General features: G+C 39.0%; 1 long non-coding RNA gene across 2 annotated transcripts; it reads right to left on the reverse strand.

Moving 5' to 3' along the window:
* Window positions 1–334: 334 nt before the first annotated feature.
* Window positions 335–8,944, reverse strand: LOC111875379. 2 transcript variants are annotated; one of them, XR_002844716.2, is made up of 6 exons: window positions 8,723–8,944; window positions 8,250–8,383; window positions 7,114–7,297; window positions 2,747–2,828; window positions 1,523–1,663; window positions 335–392 (listed from the first exon to the last, which is right to left on the reverse strand). It is a non-coding gene; the product is annotated as an uncharacterized LOC111875379 (long non-coding RNA). The 2 variants fall into 2 exon arrangements; XR_002844715.2 differs by having other exon boundaries at window positions 7,144–7,297; window positions 8,723–8,943.
* Between the last annotated feature and the right edge of the window lie 262 nt (window positions 8,945–9,206).

The raw sequence follows: 9,206 nt of genomic DNA on the forward strand, positions 1-9,206 counted from the left end.
CATAACACAACAGGCAGAACAACCCGCCACTTCGTATATACATGCACATAGAAGGGACCGCACAGTAACGATGAACAACCACAACATGGAAGTACAGCAGTTTCCTCATTTATAATTTATATATGTAGAACACCTAAAGATGACCCCATAGTTCAAAACATGTAGTGAATAACTTTTAGTAAGTTATATAGAAGGACGTGCTGCACGTGAGACTGTGAAACCATCCGCTACTAAATGACGTGCAGCAGGGTGCTACAGTATAGCACTAGTTACAAATAACAGCTCATGGCCAGGTCTGGACTGATACTCACTCCTTCCTGTTCATTCTTCTTCATTTGTTTCTCTGCTTTATTTCTGTAGGTCCCTTTCCATGAAATTTATGAGACAGGTACCTGAAATTAGAAAGACAGACAACATTAAAGTCACTGTATTTTAGGATCTTACAGAATGTGACCATGATTCCAAGTAACACGTAATATCCTTTCATCCTGAAGTTCCAGCCAGAAAATACGGGTATGATCCATATTTAGCTCAATCTGTTATTTTGTGAAATTATAAAAATATGTAACATTCTGTTTTCCAACACAACTTACTCATACAGCCAACAACCAGAAATGGCATGCTACAGCCAATTAAAGTCGTAGGGATTGAAATGATTAACGCAGAATATTTTAGTAAAAGTACAATGGGACTAACATTTTTGAGGCATGTTTCTCCTTAATTAATGCAACCTATCTGCAAAATGGACCACTCTGCCGCATTCTATGCGTACACAACAAACTGTATCGAGTACAAAGTATTTACACACTCACATGTCACAATATGTCGGCTAGTTACAAACTGAGATACACAGAATAGGAGAAAAGGAAGTCAAAACAACATGTATATACAACAAAATGTTCTACTGAAAGCATCTGATGTGGAAGACAATCTCACCCCCCATGATAGGGTAATCATGATAGTGCTGGTCAGCAGAGGGACCCTACAATTTAACATGGGAGGGGGGTATCCTTTGTATTCCCAAAGTTTTACCTCTGGTAGATGTGATGGCATCACCTGTGAGCAGAAAAATCTGTACACATTTGCGAGTGAGGATCGAACTCAGAACCTTCTGAATGGGTATAACAGCTTACCTCAGGACCTTTCTCTTAAGGACCTACATTAAGTGGCTCTAGTGTTGCTCACAACTCAGTCGCCATGTTAATATGGCTGTTGGTAGACAACTGAAAGAACATGGGGAGTGTCATGATGACAATCCAGAGTTTCACATAAATCCATCAGTTGGTTCACATATTACGGTGAGGACGGCACGCATGGATGATAATAACAGTGGTCCCATAATCTTGCCCATTTCCACCGAAAAGCTGCTTCCTCCTTGGACTTTTTCTTCTTAAAATGGCAATTACTGTGAGAACTTTTTTCCCCTAAAGAACGTACTACCATTGGACAGGCTACCTTCCACAGTGTGACCCTCCACAGTGCGACCTATCTTAAAAACAGATATGCTGTTAGCTGTGCTAACCTGAAAGTCTCCTTTACATTAAGCAGATGTCCATCATCTGTGTAGTCAAATTTAACATCTGGTTTGTAGCCCTCCTCTTCCTCTCTGAAGTCTGAGGTCAGACCACTGTACTGCTCGCGATGCCCAAACTTTTCATCATATCTGAAACAATAAAGCAATGCTGTATATTAAATTCCTTAATTAGACTTGCTTGCTTTCTTCGTCCTGTCTTGACCATCATGTACACCTCCCTAATACGTGAGTGGGTCAATCCCAACAGACCAGACGAGATTTGCAATTCAGTTATAGAGGAAATGAGAGAGTATTCAAAAACTCACATATTCCTTAACCTCCAAAATTTCCTACTCTATTCCATAATCAAAGCAAGTGGCCGATCCTTGTGCCCATGACAACTCTCTTCCCTAAGGCCTGCTGCAGAGAAGACTTGACAGCTACAGGGCAACTTAGGAGACTCAGTCTGCAGCCACCAACTCACGCTGGTTTCTCGCTTGCTGATTTTTATACCCTGAAGATGGAGGAGATACATTCCTCCAAAACGTAGGTTTACACAATATCTATACAGTGCCACATCCCAGAAGACGAAATTCTTCATGAGTGTCATTCATTACATACCAAGACACTATACAGAAAAAAAAAAAAGTAAAGTTATCCCTGTAACAGACCATTGAGGTACCATATTTTCTAGACAATCGGCTCACAGATGGAGGTGAGGTTGTCAGCCTTATGCACCAAGCTATCCCTGTTAACAGACCATGGAGGCCCACAGGGTTGTGAGACATTAAGTATCCCACATTTTCTAGACAATTGGCTCACCGATGGCGGTGAGGTTGTCAGCCTTATGCACTGGCCACACTTTACACCCCACGAAAATTCCTCATACTCATTTCTGTTAAGAGGCTGAGTCGACCCCAGGGCCATAGTGCATCTGGAAGGATTAGGCCAATTGAGAAAAAATTAATGACCTCATCAGGACTTGAACCCATGACCTTCCAACTTGTAGCATAGTGTCTCAACCAACTATCCTACCAACACTAATATTAAACAGTAATGATTACTGTGTTTGTATTAAAACCCCTAACAAACCTGCAGTATATGATTAAACATGGTACAGCATTTCTGAAATCCTTAAAATATAAACGTACAATTAAAACTAATACAAAAGTGTCAGGGTCTCTTAATTTGTATCGGCTTATGTTGTACATAAAGAATGCGCTAGTGACTCACCAATCTCAACTTAATTCCAAGCTCCACGTTTGCCTTCTTCTTCCTGACGTTTCTTCTCTTCAATCATTTCCCTCTCAAAGCCCTGTAATGTAAGTTTTGTACAAGATTAGCAAGATGCAAATGCGCAGCCCAAAAATTACCAATTCATTACCTTAAGATAGACTGAAATCTGAACTGCTGACCCACCAACCACTGTATAAAAAATTACTGCACTCTAAAGTACTCACTACACTGTGTAGGATTTTTTGTCAGCAGTGGTTTTGAAGAGTTCTGTCATCTGGGATATAATGCCATGTAGTCTGTCGAAAGTCAACATACATTTTGGAGACACATGTCACCTCCCCTGAAGAATAAAACAAGCAAAAAACCAGCACTGGCAGGTAACACAGCCAAGCTTCCTACCTGCTTCATGCTGGTTTCCTGTTTGGTCTATTCTTTGACCCTGAAGATTCAGATGACATTTTCCCCTGGAACATGATACCCCAGAAGACAGAATTCTTCTGACTATACTGATCATTAGGGCTCGGATTTCTATGACCTAAAAACTTTGAAAATATGCATGCATTTATGCCCTAAAAATGGCAAAATATGACCTAAAATATTACAGAATGGCCCACAAAAAATAAGTAAATATTTAACAAAAATTCCTAAGAATGGCAATTTATTAAGAAGTTTACAAAGTTATTTTGTCCTGAATAAATATCTTTAAGCTCTGAAGCATCGATCACAGCTGACCCCATAAAGAGAAAAGCTGAATGGCGTTTTATTGAAAAGTGTCCAAAGTTATTTTTTCTGAATAAATGTCTTTAAGCCGTGAAGCATCAATCACAACACAATGCTGACCCTGTAAAGAGAAAACACGAACGAAAGTATTGTTTATTTTAGCGTGAAAAGTAAAGTAAAGTGTGCTAATAGTTGCAGGTAAATAATTTGTACGGTACCTTAATCTTCCTTTTCAGTAGAGTTGCACTGAATGACAACATGCATTTTCAAATTCTCGAACTTGAAGGACCTCCGATTGTCACTAACAATGGCCTTGTATTTGGAGAAACTCCTTTCTACGTCGCAAGATGTCACAGGGGCATACTTAAAACAAGTCAAATCACTTGCGTCAAGTTCTAATTCACTGTTGTCAAATTCAACTTCTTTGCCACAAAGAATGTCAGAAATTGTACACAGTGTTGAATATCCAGGATTTCGTTGGAGCACATTTTGTAATTTTGCACTAATTTTCACAGCAACTTCGCCCTGTGCTTGATGTAGTTCACTTTCAACTTTCTTAACAATTTGTAATGCATTGCACAGTTGCATGCCCACAGCTTCAAGTCTAATGATGGATTTTGATATCACACTGAAATTTGATTTTATGTACGCTAGATTTCTTGACGTGGTTGATGAAAACAAATTTTGTACAGTTCGAATTGAAGATGAATCATCTCTGTCAAACTTCATGAAGATATTTTCAATCACACTGTAGTGTGTGCAATAATAATCTGCAGCATCGAGCCAAGTCCCCCATCGTGTTAGAATAGGCTTAGGGGGAAGGGGTAGTGATGGAGCCTCTTCTTTAAACTTCTGCAATCGAAGTGGAGCCTTAACAAAAATTTTCTTCCCATTTGCTATTAATTTATCTACATCAAAGTAGCTCTCTCGCACCTCTTCTGCTACCCTATGCAGAGCATGTGCGAGACACGTTGCATGAATCATTTTGGGATACAGTACCTGAAGTCCCTTTGCTGCCTTTACCATATATGGAGCGGCATCCGTTAAGAAGAGGAGCACATTCTCTCGTTCTACCTTATTTGGCCACAGCAAATTCATCGCATTGTCGAAAACAACAGCAATGGAAGAATTATTCACTTTTTCCAACACCTCACATGCCAATAGGAATATATCTCGAGGCTGGTCATCTTTCAGTATACCAACAACAACATTCGCTACAAATCTACCACTTACGTCGGTAGTTTCGTCGATAGACACCCATATTTTATTATTTCCGACACAGTTTCTTATTTTATTGATGGTAACATCGTAGCAGGAAGTGAGATAGTTCTTTCTTAATGTGGATTCGGTCGGAATGGGATGAGTTGTATATTTTTCGAGGAAGTTTCGGAAACTAGGTGTATCTACTTTATGTAATGGAATATTTGATGAAACCATCATAGTACAAAGATCCTTTGAAAACTCGGAGGCATTTTCTGATTTCGGTGAACTGGAGGATGACTTTTCAAACAACAATCGCTGTCTACTTTCCGTGGTAATTTCTCTGTTTACACAGCTTCTATGTTTAGCTGTATTGCAGTGTTGTTGCACCATAAAACGTTTGTCTGCCGTAACTTTCACTTCACACATTTTGCAAAATAAAATTTCTCCGTCAGTACTAAAATATTTGTCACCAAACTCTTTAATAAAACCACACAACTTCACGCTATTAGAGCACTTGACTTTAGGCATCTTGAAACTATACTGAACAACTGAAGTTATGAATACAGTACTGTATTGGACGGGTTTTGGGGAGAGGGTAGAAATTTACTGCTTTGTGGATGGAAAAATTTTTCACCAATATGCAAGAAACAAACTGGACTTCAGGTATCACTGCAGTGGAGGAGAAAAAGAGACACAGACAGACAGACAGACAGACAGAGGTGGCAATTTCTCTTTTCAAAGTGGTTGATTCTATGCCAGGTCAAGAACCGTTACCCTTCACACTGTACAGTATTCCTTCAAATCCCATTACACAAGGCCAAATATTTCTAAGAAATGAAGTTCCAAATAACATCATTGCCAATACTTGCAAATATATTTCTGAGCAATAAGTGAAACTCGCCTAAAATATGATCAAAAATATGATTTTATATCACTTCGGGCCCAAATATGATCTAAAGCTAAAATATGGTTCAAATATGCATTTATATGACCAATAAAAACCGTATTTTCATGTTCACAAGAGTCAGAAATGCGTTCATATTTAATTATACATGTGAAAAGATGCCAGGATAAAAATATGACATGTCATAGAAATCCGAGCCCTACTGATCATCTTGAAATGTCTTTGCCAAAATATGTCTCTTTAACATCACAATATGTTTTAAAGTTTGCAGTTCTAACAGAAACATACTCTCATTCTGCCAAGCAATGAACACCTGCCAAACTAATTCTGAGTTTGCAGTGAGAATACTGTGACGATTAACATTATGAGCCTAAGAGAAAACAATTCACTTTGCAATGAATCAAATTACAAGAACTTGTTGGTTTTTCATTTAGTCATGTTCTGAGCTATTTATTCATCACTATTTCAATTTCACGTGTAATTCCTAGTAGCGACTTTTCTACCATTGTGTCATGCACATGGCACAGGGAGAAAAAAATAAGATATGAAAAAAGCCTGGGTTGAAATTCTTACAAAGGAGACTAAGAAAAGCACAATCCTCTGGGAAGTAACACAGTGTAAGTCAACTGACATTCCTTCCAAATACTTATGGACTTTACCACTTTATTCCAGAAGACACCATTTGTCAAGAAGAAGGAAAAAGTTCTACCATTTCAACTATCACATTCTTATTGTATAATGTGTGCTTTCATTTCTAGGATCTTTTATTGGATGTTTCCAGTTCTGTACTCGGTTCAGTAATTTATATATCCATTATCACGAAATTCAACTGCAATTAAAGTACAGTAAAACTTGGTTATAGCAACATCGGTTTCTGCGACACCTTGTATATTGCGTCAATATTCAATGGTACGAACTAATTCCTCATAAAGCAACTGTTTTTATACCTTGCTTAGTACGACATGCACAAATGCATCAACCTCGTATGTAACGTCATTTTCATTCCTCAATTTCTCTGATATGGACATTGAACGTAATTTAGAAAGTGTGTATTGGGCAAGTAACATGAAACAGATGAAGATAACTGATTACTGTACTCGTATCTAGGTACAGTAAGGCACAACAGTTGATGTAATCTACTGTAATTTGGTGAGTAGTCCTACCTTTAATATACAGTATTAGTGCGGTGTGTATTGTCAGTGAAAAGCGCTGTAATATGTCTTTGATATTACACATTTGGGCAAGTCCACGTTAATGTTACGTTAGTCTGTACTTAACTACGTATTTCACTAAAAAATGCAACATTTTAACTCGGTTTTTGGTAGATTTTTACGTGACTAACATAAGGCTACTGTGGAAGTGCCCATTTCGGTTACAACGACATTCGTTTATAACGACACTATTTTTAGGTCCCTTTGATGACGTTATAACCAAGTTCTACTGTATTTTCAAATTCTGCTGCAGCTGCAGTAAATAACTATAGATGGGCAATGGACTATATCCAATGTTGACACATGCTAAACCAAAGTGCCCTTACCAAATCTGCAGATGGTTGTATTACACTCACAAGTAGTTCCTGAGTGTCCTCATCCCTGTTGCCAGCCAAACCATACGTGGTGATGTCACCCAACGTACGGCAGAATTCTGCTGTAGCATGCAGCACAATGGAACCGCCTTCCATGTTTCCTTCCCAGTTTCTCTCCAGTACTGACTCTTACCACCTACAAACATCACAAATCACAAAGAGTTAAATTATGTAGCTATACAGCATTGTTTTGTAGTATTCATAAATGCAAAGCTGTCCTATGCTTAATTAGTTATACACTAGATGGAGGTGAGTGGCCAGCTCCATGCCCTCCCACACCTGGGGAAAGTGCCCCTGGTACCTATATGACAGGAGGCCATAACAGGTCTCAATAACCAAAATACGAGAAAGGATGATAGCAAAAAGAAAGATGCAGCTATCCCTTCAACATGCTGTGGAGGGCCATAGGGGAGTGAGACATTGAGGCTTCCATATTTTCTTGGCAGTCAGCTCACAGATGGCGGTGAGGTTGTCAACCTTACACTCCCGTCGCCCTTTACCCCCAGTACAATCCGTGGTTCTCATTTCTGTTAGAGGCTGAATCCACCCCATGGTACAGCTGGAAGGATTCGGACAATTTAAAAATCCAATTACCTCACTGGGATTTGAACCAAAAAACTTCTGGTTCATAGCAGAGTAAGGAAGGATGATGAGACTTAAATGTGACGATATGATTTACTGATTTGAGGCCCACCACAACAGACTGTGAGATAAATAATTTAACAGCCCTCAGGTTAAATCAGAACATGGTTTCTCCACAGTACAATGGCTTTGTATAGTAACCAAAGGGGAAACATCATAATGAGCTTTACTACAAAGTTCTGCGCACAGCCTATTTACATACATTTTATAACTGGAACATATACCATATGTCTGTGTAGGAACTAAACATGGCACAGGATTCTGTAGCTAGCGACAATTTCATCACCTCCCACCACCTATCCATAGGGCTGTTCCTCTCTTGTCTCGGGGAGAAAAAGCAGAGGCAGGTGAGGGGAAGATGGCCTTGACTGATCAAGAGAAATGTCCCGTACTACAGCAAAACATTTGTGAGGAGGATTAAAAAGGAAATCTGCCAATGTGATGACCTTTTCTATATTGTTCTCCGATTCGGTAACAGCCTCCTGCAGCTTCAGTCTCCGTGATTTTTTGAGGGCTATCTGTAGCTCCAGTTTGCTGTCATCAGGCTCAGTCTTGATGTTGGACAGTACTTCTTCTGGCGCTGAAAGTTGTTTCCGATTATTAGTAACATTCAAAACTGCTCCTTCACCACATTTCTTTTCATTATTTAATAACACACTTCGTAGCGGAAACTATATATTATCAAATGGCTGATGATGAGAAAATAGTGTATTCAAAAGTCTTGGTGGTCACCTGATTAGGGATACTAAGGCCAGCCAGCATTTGCCTGGAGGTCCTGCGAAAAACCATGAAAAACCTACATCAGGTTAGCCAGATGTTCCAGCTGAGATTCATAAACACATGAAGCCAGTTCCCTTTTTTTGAGTTCCAACTGTGGTGAATTCTCGTTGTGATGCAAGTAACATGCGTCTGTACTTACGGTCACATTGGGCGTGTTTAAGTTCATCTCTTCTTGTAGCAGTTCAATAATTTTTTGTGCTGATCTTAGTTCTATCATGGTCTTTTGTAGTTTTACTTTAAATTTATCACAACAAGCACTCATTCCTTCACTTGTTACATTACTATTATTGATGAAAACTGGAGTTTCATCAGCATTAACCACTGAACAAACCGCCATTTTGGATATCACGAACGATCAAGAACGGGAACTCGCGAACCTCGCGAACTCTCGCGGATTACTTTTTCAGCTCTGAATAATTTAACACCAAAATTATTCAACTTACAAAATAAATTATGCTCAACATCACACAGCTCTCGTATGCCGAGTTCCATTAAAATACAAGAACAAAAACGGAATTAATTTTGACCTTTGAACAAAGATAATGAAATATTTGTACATTCTTAACTTCCTTGATAGCTTGATACTTGAAACTACCTCCTCAGCCAAAACACATTTGTATATC

Source organism: Cryptotermes secundus, unplaced genomic scaffold (assembly GCF_002891405.2).
Source record: "Cryptotermes secundus unplaced genomic scaffold, Csec_1.0 scaffold3528, whole genome shotgun sequence".
In the NCBI taxonomy this organism is placed as follows: domain Eukaryota; kingdom Metazoa; phylum Arthropoda; class Insecta; order Blattodea; family Kalotermitidae; genus Cryptotermes; species Cryptotermes secundus.